Below are 15,565 nucleotides of genomic sequence, written 5' to 3' on the forward strand. Positions count from 1 at the left end.
CCAACCATTCCACGGCTCTATGATCTTTAAGTCCCTTCCAACCCAACTATTCTGCGATTCTATGATACCATCTTCTTTTCTGCCCTTATTTAAGAAATACAAGGCAGCTCTTGAGACTGATCTCAGGATAATTCCCAAGGCTCACACTGAGTGACATCTACCACAGCCTCACGGCTTGCCCTGCCCCGGATTTCCACAGCTTGCAGCCTGCAGGCCCCATCCATCCCCTTCATTTCAACAAAAAGCTGTCAAGTTGGAAATCAAGTTGCACTCTCCACGGATGTACAGGTCACCCGCCTAGCCTACATCATCTGTGTTTAGAATTTCACACATATACAATCCAAACGCTGCAGTGCCCTTGCATTCCTTTGCTCATTTTGGGGCTGAGCCAATGCAATAAGTAGTGTCGGAAAGCCTGAAAGCAATGAGCTGAGACGCTCCCTGCGCCGGGGTTAATTTTGTTTAGAAACGCCCTGAAATATTGGGAAAATTTATGAGCGCTGAAGAGTGCAAATATTTTATTAAAGTGAATATTATGGGCTATCACAGGCAGGTTAGTGAGTAATCCTTGACAAAAGAATCAAGCTCACTCATAAAAGTCATTCTTTGTGTTTTTTTTAAAGTTTTTATCCTGTGAGTGGCTGCCAGACAACTGATGTGCTGCAAACAGGCCCTGCCACCTAAGTTTATAAGTGGAGATGTGGTGAACAGTGGGCATGGTGGGATGGGCTGGGGATGGACTTATGATCTCAGACATCTTTTCCAATCTGAGTGATTCTGTGGTTCTTTGAGTGGGGATGGTCACCATGATGGCTTGATGACCACAGAGATCTCGACGAGCTTCATGGCTCTGGTTCCATGGTTTGACTTCTGTCCTTGAGGAGATGGTAAGTTTTACAGACAAGACTCAGTAAAAAAATAACAGAAATTATCCATCCAAAGGGCACTTGATCGATGCTTCCTTGGCCAGGAACCCCCCATAATTCTGAACTTGTTAACAAGCTCCTGTGGGGCTGGTGGTGGCCTGGGCTCAGCCTTCCAGTCACCCCACTCCTGCATCAATAAGCAATGTGTGATGTCAGGCACTTCTGTCCAGGTTAGAACTAACGAAAGCTGCTAATTACAAAGGTAAGGTGCTGAAATAGGGGGCTACTTGCTGACACAGGCCTGACATGAACAGAATCACAAAAAACACAGCTGTTAGGAGACAGCCCACTCTCCATTCACTCTACAGCTGGACCGGCTCTCAAAAATCCCCTCCTGACAGATGTTTATCCAACATGCTCTCACAAACCTCTTCATTCACATTTTCCTAAGGCCTAAATGAAATTCCTAAATGAAATTTTCAGCACTGAAACCTCCGCTCCTCGGGACGAGGACAGCAGTGCTTCCTTTCTCTTTGGGTTGATTGCCTGTGCACTCAAAGATTTCCAAAACCTGCTCTCAGTCCCCTCTGCTCTCAAGTAAAAACACAATTTCTTCATTTTTTTTCCTTCACCAAAAATTCCTGCAATTTTTCAGGATAATTTCGAATTCTCAACACGCTCCCTGAAGCCCTTGCAATCTTCTCCTGTTTGATGCCATGAGCAAATCCAAGTCCCTTGCAGGAAGACTGAACAGTAATTAATTCAGGGCAGAAATAATGAACTATAGAGGAATTTCAATTTACACGTCTCTCTATTCTAACAGGAAAAGCTTGACGAGTGACCTTGGAGAAAACTTCCACAACCAAAGCTGTAGCTGCTGTTGGATGAGGCTCACCAGCTCCGTGCTGCTTCGATACTACAGAAAGGATTTGTTCCAGATTTACCTGCAGCACTGCAGAGGAGAACTACAGCAGCAATGCTTTTTTCTAACACAGATGTACCTGAATTGTTTTAACCTGTGATGAAAACCAGGATCCCATCAAGCTAATTTGGCACAGGGCCTCGTCTTCACCTGCTTTTGTAGAATCACAGATTCAAAGAATCAGTCAGGTTGGAGGAGACCACTAAGATCCCCAAGCCCAACCCCAAGACATCCCACCACGTCCCCATGTCCCTCAGTGCCGCATCTCCACATTGATTGAACACCCCTAGGGATGGTGAACCCACCACCTCCCTGGGCAGCTGTGCCACCGCAGCACTGCTCTTTATGAGAAGAAATTCTTGGACTTGTTGTCTCAGCACATCGATGCAGCCTATCCAGATCCCCCTGTAGAACCTTCCTAACTTCGAACAGATCAGCACATCCTCCCAACTTTGTGTCACCTGCAAACTTACTGAGGATGCAATCAATCCCCTCGTCCAGATGGTCATTAATGACACTCCCCGTGGGGAGAAACCAAGTGATGCGAGCGGGGACTGCTTGGTTTTGCCATTTGTGGTTTGCTTTCTTGCTGCTACTTGAAAAACTGTTGATGCTAACCAGAAGTGGAGAAAAAAAAAACTCCTTTAGTGCTACAGGTGAAACCATCTTGATCAAAACCTACGCCAAAGATAATTCACCCCTTTTTTCTGCAAATATTCTTTTAGAGACTAAAATACCGAAAATAATGTTGCGAAGCTCAGACGCCCCACCAATACGTTTTGTTAACCTTATTGCTGTAGGGAAATTAAATTCCACCGTCCTCTGTGGCACATTAGCCCAGGCGATCTGCTGGCACACACTTCCTGCCTCCATTTTATGCATTACAGTAAAATTGACACTCATGTAGAGGCACACTACAAAGCTCGTTAGCGCAGCCAGCCATAAAACATGCAGAAATATATATATAGGAATACAGACACATATCTACAGAGGGCTCACGGGGAGGGGGAACGCACTGCAAACCCTCCAGCACAGCCCCCAGCCAGCACTGCGCCGGACCCCCGCGTTGCAGCCATGTGCAACCACTGCCCGTGGAATTAGATCAGATGCACACAGACACAGCAACGCCTCGCGGAGCGCGGAGCCGGCAGTGAAGCATTATACCCCGTGTTAATTAACAACGGTGGAATGCAAATGCTGCAGCACAGGGCAGGACTCATCGCGCCCTGCTGCCAAGCTGGTAGATCTCCCAGCCTCAGCGCTATTTCCACTGCTGTTCTGGCAACCTGATTGCATTACTCAGCTCTTTTTCCAATTTGCCTTTTCAGCGTTAATTGTAATGCACAGATAACCCGCTGCTTCAGGGCAACTGCTGTATGCAGCTTCCCCGCTGCCAGGGGGGGTGAGTGGTTGGTGCTGACTGTGGCAACGAGAGCACTGCATCCCATGGAACTGCAGCACCATTGGATGGAAAAGTCCCTCAGGGTCAAGTCCAATGCTACCAACGAGTTCAACCATGAGGACAACGCTACCGAGGGCTCTGGGAGGTGAAGAGCAGCAAGGATGATCCTTGCTGTATCACAATAGAAGGAAGGGGGGAGGAGGAAGAGGAAACTCCATTTGTTTTTTTCCATGGGTCAGTAGGAAAACCCTCATTTTCTCCAGTCCCAGAGCACCGTCTGAGCTCCTCCATTCACGGAACGCTGTTTGTTTTCATTCCTCCCGATCCCCCCAGCTGTGGGATAGAGAGCAGGGATCAGGAAACAATAAAATCTTGGTTACCACACAGAATGCCTTCTTTCTCCTCGCTTCTTTCAAAGCCTGACATTTTTGCTTTCATCCACCATTTCCACAGTCGTGGGGCATGTGCCGTCCCCCCTTCCAGCAGGGCCTCACGCGGGGATTCAGTCCCTGCACTCAATATGTACCAGATTGTTCCCTTCACCGGCCTCGAGTGCTTCCCCACTCCTGCCTGGCTCGCTCTCTCCTTGCAGTGTTCCCAGGGCTCTTACAGTTTCAGTTCCCATACAATCCCCTGGCGGACTTGCATTACAAAGCCTAAAAGCAAGTGTTATCTTTCAAAATTATCCGTGCCGTGTTTTCAGCCATCTCAGCTGGCACTCTCACCCCGTTAACTCATCTGCAACCCAACACGGATAGAAAGATTTCCACCTCAGCTCTGCTCCGGTGCCCTCCTCCCACAGAAGCCCTCTGGGGTCTCACCCCACAGCCCCAGCCCTGGGCTGTGCCAGACGAGAGGTCCTGGCTCTGTTCTGGGGGCACTCAGAGAGCTTGGAGCAAGTGGGGGCTGCCAGCAATGCCTGTTCCTCACAGAATTGTACAATTGTTGAAGTTGGAGAAGACCTCTTTTAAGGAAAAGCCAAGAGCATCAAGACCAACCATCAATCCAGACCACCATGCCCTCTGATCATGTCCCTAAATAGAATCATAGAATCATTCAGGTTGGAAAAGACCCCTACAATCCAACTCTTCCATGCCCACTGACCCCTTGGTGCCACATTGGCACGTTTGTCGAACACTTCCATGGAGACAGACATTACTCAAGCATACACAAAGGGCCCCAGACCCAATTTCCCAGCCATAAAAATGCCCAGGAATGCTCACCTGAGATGAGCATGATCAGAAGGTGGTCTGCAGCTCTGCTTGACTTCCAGCACAATTACACCATGGCAGCAGAGCACTGAGAGCTGTGCTGATCACTGCAGGTTGGACACAGGGGAGAAGTCGCCTGCTCTTAGAAAACTTCCAGGATGTGCATGGACCCAGTCCTCAGCATGGCAGGTTGCTGTGGGCTCACCTTGATGAGCAGCAGGAAGGTGATGTGGTGGCATGGTGCCTCCAGGACCACAGAATCATAGAATAGTTTGAGTTGGAGGGGACCTTTAAAGGTCATCTAGTCCAACTCCCCTGCAACGAAGAGGGACTCGATGATCTAAGAGGTCTTTTCCAATCTTAATGATTCGATGATTCTATGCTGTGTGTCAGGAAACAAATCTAGAAGCTGTAACAACTGACACATTGTAGGTGTCCCTGTTCACTGCAGGGGAGTTGGACTGGGTGACCTTTAAAGGTCCCCTCCAACTCAAACGGTTCTGTGACTCTGAGAAAGCACGTTAAAACACAAAACTCATCCCCTGACATTTGGCTTGTGGGGATCCGTTTCTCCCTCCACATAGGCAGCCTATGGCTTAAGAGAAGTGCTGGTAGCTGTTGGCCAGGAAATATGGGCTATGATAATGGATGCCACCCAATTAAGGAGCTTAGGGGATAAGTACCAGAACTAATGGGGCTCTGAATACATCCAGCTTTTAAAGTCACTGATTAAATTCTTGGTAGCAAGAATATGAAGCTAAAAATACAGCATATAAACAAGTTTGCACATGAGCTTCTAAGCAGGCAAGGGCATGTGTCTTACAAGAAAGTTGTACACAAACCACAGTTCTGCCTAAATACTTGACAGATGTTGACAACAAAGAAGTACCTTTGTAATCCTGCACGAGCAGGGAAAAAGCTTCCAAAGCCTGCAACTTCCAACAAGACACACATCTTGAAGCACCAGCTTAATGCATCCAAAGAATAACGTCATGTTGGTCAGCCCGATGGGATAACCACTGCCAAAAAACAACAAAAATACGGGAAGCGAGCACGTGAGATGCTGAAAAAATGGCCAGTCCATTTGTGACCATGAGACAGACACCCAGAATCTCCCAGCTCAGAGCACAGAGTCGTTACGTGATACTCCGGATCAAGGAATCTGCCCGAGGCATTGCACAATAACAGGTTACAAGGAGATAAACGCAGTGTTTGGTTTTGCTCTCTTTAACAGTTGTCAGCACAGGTCAGCCAGCAAGGCAGAGCCATGATTTGTGGTTATCTGTTGCCATGAAAGAGAGAGAAGAGAAAGGGTTCTGCTGAAAGATGATCTGCAGGCTGGAGGATGCAAGTGATATGCAATAGATGAATCCTCAAGGATTTGTCTATTTAATATTCTAATTACGCGCACAAAAATAACCACGCTCTAATGAAACTTCCTGATGACATAAAGGTTAGGATGAATCATTAATACAGAGGAAGATCAGAACACTGCAGATCAGGAATGGCTCAGAACAGCAGTGGCATGGAGAAGCCCTGGGAATGGGAACTGGAATTGGGTACCAGGTCCACACTTGCCATAAATCACAATGGTGCTTCCTCCTCTATCAGAAGGAGGAATTCGTGGCATGAAGGAGAAAAGAGGGACACACGTTATGTTTTCTAACTCTGAAAAAGAGAAAATATTATTGCTACCTAATCACAGAATATCCTGAGAATATCCTTATGCACTCATAAGGAGCACAGAGACCAACTAAGGACAACGGTGTTGTGAAAACCTAGACTGAAAGACACCAGAAATTCTTTGGGTATATCCCAAAGTCGGTGCCCAAAGAAGAAGCAAAGAAAAATAAATGATGGTTAACAATAAAAACTGGTTGCATCAGCGCTTTGATTGCAGAAATTTTGATGGTTGGACTTTGTAATCTTGGAGGTCTTGTTCAACCTGAATGAGTCTGTGACTGGTCATGGTGGGAATGGGTTGATGGTTGGACTTGGCGATCTTGGACGTCTTTTGCGGTCTTAATGATTCTATGGTTCTATGTTATGTGCTTGAAATCTTAAATCCAACTCTTTTCCACTTAGGAAAAGTGAAGAGGAAAAGATGTGTGTGGGTAGCAGTGCCTCTCCTTAAGTATTTTTCCTACAGAATACAGAATTCCAGGATCTGACTACAAAGGATCAGTGAGATAACTGATATAAAGAGTGCTAACCCAATCAAGTATCACAGCAAATGAGGGCTCAGAATGAGATGTTCTTTAAGCAACTGCTTGCCAATCAGAGAAGTGAAGTTGTGTGGTTTTGTTAGATTTGAATTGGAACTAGATGATCTTAAGGGTCTCTTCCAACCCAAACCATTCTATGATTCTATGACTCTTTGGGTCTGCCAGGGTTCCACAAGGAACACTGTTTGTGCCTAGATGGGTTAGAAATGACAATTCTCTTCTACAAAACAAACCACGCTTCATCGTGGTGCACCAAGACGAAATGATTGATGCTGAGAAGATTGGTGCCTGTTCTGAGAGCAGGTTTTATAAGTGGATTCTGTACAGCATTTTTGCTATTCAGCACATTGCTTTCTGAAGATACTTACCTTAAAGGCAGCAGGTTGGATGACTTGAACCCAAGAGTCCCCACAGAGATGCTTGACAAGGTTTTAGGTCTGCTGATATCCATTTTAATAAATGCTGAAGTGAGAGGGAAGCTCCAAGTGATGTATTATTTTCCTCGATAGTATTAAACAGGAAGAGCAGAATGACTGAGTAGTTAAGAGCAGTTAGCCTAGGAGTCAATAAGTGGGTGTCAATGGTGATGGTATTGAAACACTTGAGCAAAATAATTCTGGACGCTACAGTGAGCGACAAAGAGTGAGAAGAAGAAGGTGCTGTGAAGAGGAAAGCCAAACAGAGGCGTTACTGCAAGAGTTGTAAAGATCACTGATGGCAGCAGTCTGGGATGCCTCCCCCTTCCCAGAGCATCCTAAAGGTAATTAAGAGCTCACTTTGGGCACGTGTATTCTCCAGATGAAAATACAGAACAGCAGAGGTGTTTAATCTAGTCAGGAAAGGGAAAATCAGAGCCAGCTGGAAACTGAAGGTGTGTACATTCATCCTGGAATGGAGACAACGTGTTTTTCACGGTGTACGATGTACCGTGGGGGTAAACCACGATGGACACCAACGGACCCTTCTTACCATTGTGTTTTATCACAGAACCATAGAATCAAGATTGGAAAAGATCACCAAGTCCAACTTTAGAGACATTTCTGGCTAAACAAACTACCAAATGTCATGTAGGAAATAGCCTATGAGCTCATCCTCAGAAGCAGGTGTCAAACATCAATGTACTAGCACCATGAAATTCGTATGTGCAACATTTCCTAATAGTTGAGAACCTTTTGCTATGCAAATGTTTCCCAAACATAAAAGTATTCACCGAGAGGTGAATTTACAAGTCTTGAAGATTTTTTATTCTTAAACAAAAATCATTTTCTACATTCAGACAACACAAACTTGGAGTGAGTAAACAACAGTCGTAGGGAACAGCAGCATTCCTCAGCAATTCAAACGTTTCAGTCTTTTAAAAGAGGCTGCTCTGAGGAAAAAGCATCTGCTTCAAGGAATAGATAAATGACTGAAATCCATTAACAGAGAAAACTGTTTCTTGTAGCATTGTGCAATTACTGAAAAATCTGATTTCTCTGTGCTTGAAACACTTGTGTTATTCAATACAGTTTGTGGGAATCTAACCAAAGCTGGTTAGAATCACAGAATCACAGAATGGTTTGAGTTGGAAGGGACCTTTAAAGGCCATCTTGCCCAACTCCCTGCACTGAACAGGGACACCCACAGCTCCATCAGGTGCACAGAGTCCTGTCCAGTGTGATCTTTGGTGTCTCCTGGAACGCCTGGATCACCTCTCCAACCCCAACCTGGCCATTCTCAAGCCAGAAATCCTGCAGACTCAACAAATACCTCAATTTGTGTTACAGTGTCATACTTTATCTGACCACTTCTGATGCCAAATCCACGGTGGCAACCAGGTGAGGGAAGAGAAGAGCAATCCTGGCTCCAAACTGAACCCTGGAGATTGGGCTGATGCACGCGGAGAAAGAAAGGAATAGAGCAGTCCCAAGGGGAGAGTGATGTCAGGGTGGTGATGGAAACAGTTACTCACTGGATGTGAGAATTAATCATTAATTAATGACACTCTGAAAAAGGAGAAAACCCCGGGTGGATTTACAAGGTTGCTCATCTGTTGTTTAAACGTGTGACCGTTGTGTTGGAGAGAAGTGTGAAAGCAACCGAGCACTCAGGGCTTCTCCAGCTCCATAAAAACGTGGCTCGAGGTTTGAATTCGTTGGCAAAAAAAAGGGGGGAAGCCAATGAAGACCAAATGTGAGCGAGGACAGAAAACTCGGGAAAATACTTAAATTCTTCACGGCTTCCACAATTTCCTGGAATGCTCTCCAAGTATTTTATGCGGTCCTCAAGGATACCAGCGACCGTGCTTGGGAAGCTGTGTTGGTGACAGCAGCCAACACAGGTGCTGCCAGTCTGACCTGCTGCCAGAACCCAGTGCTGTGCCATGCAAGGTGTTGCAACAGGCACAGGTTAGCTCAGAAACACAGACCGTGGGCTCTCCCATATAAATTCCAGTGCTGGCTCTGGGACAGAGGCAGGGAGCACATCTGAGCCAGTGCAGTATGCAGCCTGCAGTGCAAAAGCAAAGAGCAGCCTGGAATGTGGAAAAATAATGCATTATTCACGAGAAGGATCGGCATTCAGCCTGGAACCAGCAGGGCTGACAAACTGCAGAGATGTTCCAGCAGCTGAACGAGGAAGGTTGCTGCCTACTTGCGCTTGAAAAGTTGAGACATGCAATGACTAAATGTGAGCCCTCTGGCGGGCTGTTCTGAGTTGAATCTCAGCTCAAATCTCACCTTTTTGGGGTGTTGCACGAAACTTTTTACCATAGCAGTGGTGAAGCCACTGCGTGATGGCAGTGCAGTCACTGACACCAGGGGCTGGGGACTTCCAGAGGGCACCAATGGTGAGCAAGGACTCGCTCTTCTGGTGCTCTCAGGAATGGACAGCTGCAGCAAGGGATCAGAGGTTCCAGAAAGGGCTTCAAACAGGAGGTGACCTTAGGTGCGCAGCCTGCAGGCAAACACAAAGCACCAGCTCCACCAGCTGAACCTGGATGTTCTGGTTTATCTACAGTTGACCAATGGTTGACGAATGGTTGACCATAAGCCAGCAGTTTGCCTTTGTGGCCAGGAAAGCCAATGGTGTTCTGGTTGATCAACCGTTGACCAACAGTAGACCATGAGGCAGCAACATGCCTCTAATGGCCAAGAAGGCCAACAAGCCTTGGGGCGCACTGCAGGGAGCATGGACAGTGGGGCGAGGGAGGATCTCCTCCATTCTGCTCTTCCCTGGGGAGGCCACATCTGGAGCACCAGCCTGTCCGTCTCTCAGACCCACACAAATGAAAAGCAGAACAATTCTGTGGATGTCTGGGGAATGGCACATCGCACGCAGTCTGGTCACAAGGCTGTTGATGGAATATTATGAATACAAATTCCTGCAGAAAGTGAACAAGGTGCACTTTCAAAACCCATTTGAGAAATAGGAACAAATAGTTATATCGGGTCTGAGAAACACTGCTGTGCTATGATGAGAGCTGAGTTTCTCTGGATAAATCTATCTGTGCTTTTGCAGAAAATGAAAGTTTTGAGGTGCCCTTCACTAGTCATCTCCACACTCTCCAAAGCCACGCTTTTATAAATTTTCAGAGTTAAGTAGCAACGGGTAACTTAGCAACTTTCACTACTTCTCTGAAGTGTGCTACCTACAAAATACTCAAAGATTTGTCATCTTTTTTTAACATGCTTGGCTCTTAAAAAAAGCAATAATGAATGCAGATGAGTCGTCTACAAGGCTGGTGGTAGTCCAAGGATTCTGCAAGCACTTTGCAAACAAATAACCTCACCCACGTGAGTAATGACATTATTTGCAGGCAAGAGTGCCCTTGGTGGGTGCCTTGTAGATGATGGTCTACATGTGGTCCAGAGAAGTCAAGGCCAGATTTTAGTCCAGTGGTTGCAGTGGTGATGACCAAGGGCCCTAGCAAAAAATGAAATAGTACAGAGCTAGAAAGGACATTTATAGAATCACAGAATCATTAAGGTTGGAAAAGACCTCTTAGACCATCTAGTCCAATGGTCATGCCGCCCTCATCAAGCCCACCTTGGAGGATGCCGAAGTCAAAGCCTCCTGGACAGTCAGGCCTGATTTCTTATCACAAGTACAGTAATTGTACTGTAAGCCTATCAAGCACTATGGCAATGGCTTCCCAGGTAGGGAGGTTGGACATGGTGGTGCTCAGAGCTCCTTTTGATTCCTTTACTGTAAGGGTGACAGAGCACTGGAACAGGCTGCCCAGAGAGGTTGTGTAGTCTCCTTCTATGAACATATTAAAGACTTGTCTGGATGCCTACCTGTGCGACCTACTGTAGGGTACCTGCCTTAGCAGGGGAGTTGGACTTGATGATCTCTTGAGGTTCCTTCCAACCCCTGCAATTTTGTGATTCTGTGATTCTTCATCTTTTGCCAGAGGCCACTCCTCTGCTGAAGGAACCTCCTTACACCACTGGGGATGTGTGGTCTGCTGCTACTCCTGACGATGGCAGTAAGTCTTGGGATCAGACACTGACAATGAAGAGTCTTCCATTGGGTCATGGATTGTCTATGGTATCACAGATATTGAAATCAAAGGTTCAGGTCTTTCACACTGAGAAGAAGGAATGCGTGCAGGGATATAACCTACTGTAGGGAAACTGCTTTAGCAGGGGGTTGGACTGGATCATTTCTGGAAGTCCAAGTATCACAGGGATCCTGTGATATTTGTAATTTGGGCCACACTGAACCCGACCACTGACATCCAGCTTAAAGAGGTCATACGGAGCCCTGAGGCTGATCAGTAGTGGGTGAAAAAATACAGAAATCTTTAAGAGAAATGACTGGATCACAGAACTCCATGCCCTCAAGTCACCAGGAGAGCACTGCTCCCCAGTGCTGTTTGTATGTGCACCAGTAGCACTGGCGCAACCCAACCAACCAACACCATGGACCTAGAGTTTTGCAGTTAATTTAATTTGATGAACTCATTAACGCTGTCAGAAACACAGAATTGAACTGTCAGTGTTCTGGAGCACCATCTTATGCTGATCAGTCAAAATACTGAGATTTTCTCTTTCTCTACTACTTTGATTTACTGTGGGTTTGAATACATCTACTTTGGGCTTGCAGAATTGAAGAGGTATTTGCAGCAGTGAGTAAATCACAAATACAAAACAAGCATTTATCCCCAGAACCAGTATGAGTTGCACAATGTCAGTAGTTAGAACCACTTTCATTTTGCTTTGATAAATAAAACCTCCAAGAGGTTTCATTTTGAATGCATTGTGAAAGGCAAAGTGTGTGGCTGGAATGGATATTTCCTACCATCAGGCTCCAAGGTAAGGCTATTTTGATCAAGCACGTTGGACAAATAGATTCCAGGCCTGGTGTTTCATTTCTGCAGCATGGTGTACATTGACTATATCGATGCACTGTGATTTTTTTGATAGGGGTGTTGTAAATACGTGTTGTCGCAGCACAGAAGCCATCACACTAATGGCCAACATCACATCTGAGCAAGCAAATATCAAACCTCATCATTTCCTAGGTCTTGAATTCATAGTGTTTCCCTAATACCAAACAGCACTACACCTGTAATTTCGAGGTTTATCTTCTAGCGTGCTTTGAATCAGCTCCAACTACTAAAAAATATAAAGGAAAATAAGGGTCACCCAATAAAGGTGACAACAGGGAGGCAGATGCCGAGCACTGAAGACAAAAACCCTTACTCTGGACGCTCTGTGCTCTTCAAAAACTGCCCACTTGCACACAACTCATTGAGGTTCATCATTAAATGAGACTTCGGTGACCCCAATGCTGGTTTGAGACGGTGCTTTATGCGGACGATGATGCGGCTGTGCCTCCTCATCTCTCTTTAATTTGCACAAAGACAGAGTGCAAAAGTGTATTTGTGGGCTGGGGAAATACAGAACAAATTGGAGAGGTGCCAATCACCCAGAAGAAACTACCGACTTCAAAAAGATGGAAGTTTACAACACAGTGAGCAAAAGAGTGATTTATGCTCAGAGGGATTATTTTGTTGTATCAGCCCGTACCTAAACGCTCGTGCTGCACATAACATGCTTTAACAAGATGTTTCGGGACTCTCTTTGAAAAAAGACAACTTTTAAAAAGAGAGGAGGTAGAAAAAGAGAGGAGGTAGCTCCTTACAAAGGAAAGGGGCAAAACGAAGCCATAAAGTCTGTGTAACAGATGATGAAATGAGCCCCAATTGCTGCCATCTGCTCGCAACCTTTGCCCAGCGAAATGAATTTCATGTGAGGTCAAGAAATCCCAAACTGCTATTTCCTCATTACTATTAATAAGGGCCAGGTGCCACATAAACCAGCGCTGGATCCAGATGTCCTTCATGTGGCTTTGATTACCCTCCTATGCTTGCATAATGATAGGAGGGAAAGCACTGCAAATGCACGCACAGAAACATATTTAATATTAATTTCTCTGCAATTGAATTACAGGAGATTAACACCACCATACACCTTCCCCTCCACTAAGTGTCCAGAGTTCAGCTCTGTGGACATAGCTCCTGCAAGGTGCAGTTCTTAAGCACCGAGCTACAGCCTGTGCAGCTGCTCTACGGGCTTCTCCCATACTTCCCATGACGGCATACAAGAACCAATTCCCCATGCAGGTGACAGCCAAGATGCAAGCAACCCTTCTCATTTGAATTTCATCAACAGCTTGTTGGGTAGCCTTGAGTGTCTAAAAAAGGATCAGTTTTCCCTGTCTCTGAAATGGGCACACTCATGTTGATCCAGAAAGACAAGAAGTATAGTTGTGTATTTTCATGGAATCACTTGAGTTGGAAGGGACTCTTAAAGGCCATCTGGTCTAGCTCTCCTTTTGGTTAAGGTCAGAATTCTACAGACAGGCATACCTACAACACGTGGTACTGGACGTTGTTTTGCACACATTGAGGAGGTATGCAGGCACTGTCTGCATCTCTACAAACTTAAGCAGTTTGTAGATAAATAAGCTTATCTACAAACTAGATCAAGTCTTTGACTATAACATCAATCAAGATTTGTTGTAGAACCATCAGCATAGCTGTGAAATTCAGCTGGGGAGCACAGAGGCATTTCACATCCCGGACTGTACACAGATATCATTTAACCAGTTGCAATCTATGCTTGAATAAACTATGGAAAGATAAATTATTCCTGAATTCTGTCTTCCGACTTTCAGTCTTGCCAAACCCATCATCAGCATCACATTTCCTACGGACAAAACAAGCAGCGCGTGAAACTCAATCTTGCCAAACAAATGCAAATCCTCGCAGCGTATCTCTGCAGTCATCTCAATGATAGCTCCACAACAAAAACACAACCTTGAGAAGCTCATGAATATCCACCCCAAATTGTGGCAACAAATGCTTTGGTGGAGACATGCATGCGAAATGAAAAATCCCACTGCTTGCACCGCAATGAATTCTCGTGAACAAGCAGCACAGGATGGAAACACTCATTAGAGGGAGAATATCTACCTCTAAAAAAAGACACTCTGCATACGAGATGCTTCATGATGACCTATGAAACACTCCTGCAGAACGAGCCTAAGCACTGAACGCGCTCTTCCAAACCATCGCTGACTCTGTGGGGACACTGCGCATCATTTCTGCAACCTCTCTGATCTGCTGCAGAGCCTCTCCCAGTCTCTTTCAGCCCAGATCTGTACTTCTTGAAGATCTGACATGAGGCCAACGAAGGTGTAGGTACAAGAATTTCCCGTTTCATCTTTTTTTTCTAGGAATGCTGTCTTTAATTAGAACGATGTCAGTGCTCTGATTTGGAGCACGGCCCCTCAGAAACTGCAAGAACATAACTGCTGGAGCAGGGAATATTGGCACGGGAAAAGGAATGTCTCAAGCTGGCTTTGCTGTCAAAGTCAGCTCATTGTGCAGCTGAACCCTTCATCTGAGGCTCTGCTTTATCCAACTGTATCAGCCCAGTAAGGCAGTAGGGCCTCTCCTTTTGCTTGCTTAACAAAATATAAAGCCCTAGGAAGGAGGGAGCAGTGCCCCGAATGCAGGAAGAAGTTCCTGGGGCTCCTGGAGCCCCCCTGGCTCTCCTTGTCTGCCTACAGTACACCCAAAGGAACTGCTCTGTGCGCAAGGCTGTTCCACTTCTAATCCTCTTTTTGCAAATAATGCATATTTCTGATCACCGTGACCAGGCTGTGGATGTCCCTGCTCATTGCAGCTGGACTTGACGACCTCTGAAGGTCCCTTCCAACTCAAAACGATGCCGTGATTCTCAAAAAGCAAGTAAGCAAACAAACGGAAACCTCGAGTGGAGCAAAACTGAAAATGCGCATGCTGGGCAGCCTCTCGACAGAGGATCTGTTTAGAAAATAGAAAACCCTTCAGCTGTTCCTGAAGTGCATTAGGATGAATAAGCATATTTTTTCCCCGAAGTCAAAAGCAAGTGCAGCCACAATGCTTTTGTGCAGAGCTTTGTTAGAAATGGTAGCGGCGAAAAGTTCAGACTTGGCATACGTGTCTTTCTCAGCTTGGAAAACATTAAACTGAACAAACTCCTGCCTGTTCCTGGCTGTGCAGTCCAAGATGTGATTAAGTACAGAGGAATGCAATTCAGGGAAGACATGAATGGAGCGAGTGCTCTGCATAAATGGTTCTACGCTATGGCTGTTCCCTCCTAATGGGGCAGCAGGAACACAGGAAAAACTGCAGATCCCCGTGACAATTTTCTCAACTGCTATTTTTGAAAGTATCTATTTACTACGAGTCAGAAATAACCAAAAAAATATCCAAGTGCTATTCGCTGTCTTAGTTTGTCTTGCACATCTGACAGCACTTTGTAGAACTGTAGAATCACAGAATCGTTTGAGTTGGAAGGCCCCTTTAAAGGTCATCTTGTCCAACCCCCTGGGAATTAATAGGGACACCCACAGCTCCATCAGGTGCTCAGAGCCCCATCCAGCCTGACTTTGGGTGTTCTCAG

The 15,565-nt window shown here is 45.8% G+C and overlaps 1 protein-coding gene across 7 annotated transcripts in view; it reads right to left on the reverse strand.

Moving 5' to 3' along the window:
• Positions 1–15,565, reverse strand: part of DTNB (dystrobrevin beta) — a 140,453-nt gene that overhangs the window by 15,908 nt on the left and 108,980 nt on the right. For 2 of the 7 annotated variants that reach the window (XR_006181676.1, XR_006181675.1), the window contains one exon: positions 5,291–5,420. The exons of the other annotated variants lie outside the window; for them this stretch is intronic. The gene's annotated coding sequence lies outside the window, so the exon portion shown is untranslated. The remainder of the gene's footprint in view (positions 1–5,290; positions 5,421–15,565) is intronic. 7 annotated transcript variants of the gene reach the window in all.

The sequence above is a fragment of the Lagopus leucura genome, unplaced genomic scaffold (genome assembly GCF_019238085.1).
Source record: "Lagopus leucura isolate 7727_CA_CO unplaced genomic scaffold, USGS_WTPT01 Super-Scaffold_100096, whole genome shotgun sequence".
NCBI lineage: Eukaryota > Metazoa > Chordata > Aves > Galliformes > Phasianidae > Lagopus > Lagopus leucura.